Here is a 659-nt window from a genome sequence, read left to right as displayed (position 1 = left end):
TTTAGCTTTGCTGCTGAATAAGTTGTGATAGTACTGTCCAGGGTGGCGAAGAGCTACACTGGTGTTTGTCTATGTATGTGTGTGTGTGTGTGTGTGTGTGTGAGTGTGTGTTGGGGGGAACTGTAATCTGATAACTGGAATACAGTTCCATATCTTGACCACACCCACACACTATCTTTGAGTTTTCTGCTGCAGTTTTACTCTGCAGTCTTCTTATGGGGATTTAATGCTGACCATGCAGTATTTATGACTTAACATATTGTCCTGATTGGCTTGTAGAAATAAAGCTTTCTCAGCAGCACTGGCAAACAGTGCATCCAGTTATGTAGTTATTTTCAAAATGGGAAGGTCTTTGGGAAAGTGTGGATAAAGCTTCAGCATAGCAACAGCCATTTTATGTTTATCATTCACTGTAGTGACAAAATAATAATAATAATAATAAAAGTGGAGTAATACAGAGATGAACAGCAGTCTGGAGCACAAAATTAGAGAGTTAATATTGTCTGTGAGCTACTCAGTAAGGTAATTAAATGATGATATGCTCAATGTATTATAAAGAGACAAACCTTCCAGTGTACTAACTTGAATATTTTTGTTGTTCATAAGCTTATCCATCTAGGAACTAATGAACAGCAGTGGTGTAATGCAATGGAGGAAGC

Source organism: Protopterus annectens, chromosome 14.part0 (genome assembly GCF_019279795.1).
Source record: "Protopterus annectens isolate FY-2018-M chromosome 14.part0, PAN1.0, whole genome shotgun sequence".
In the NCBI taxonomy this organism is placed as follows: domain Eukaryota; kingdom Metazoa; phylum Chordata; order Ceratodontiformes; family Protopteridae; genus Protopterus; species Protopterus annectens.
Note: the sequence above shows the minus strand (reverse complement) of the source record.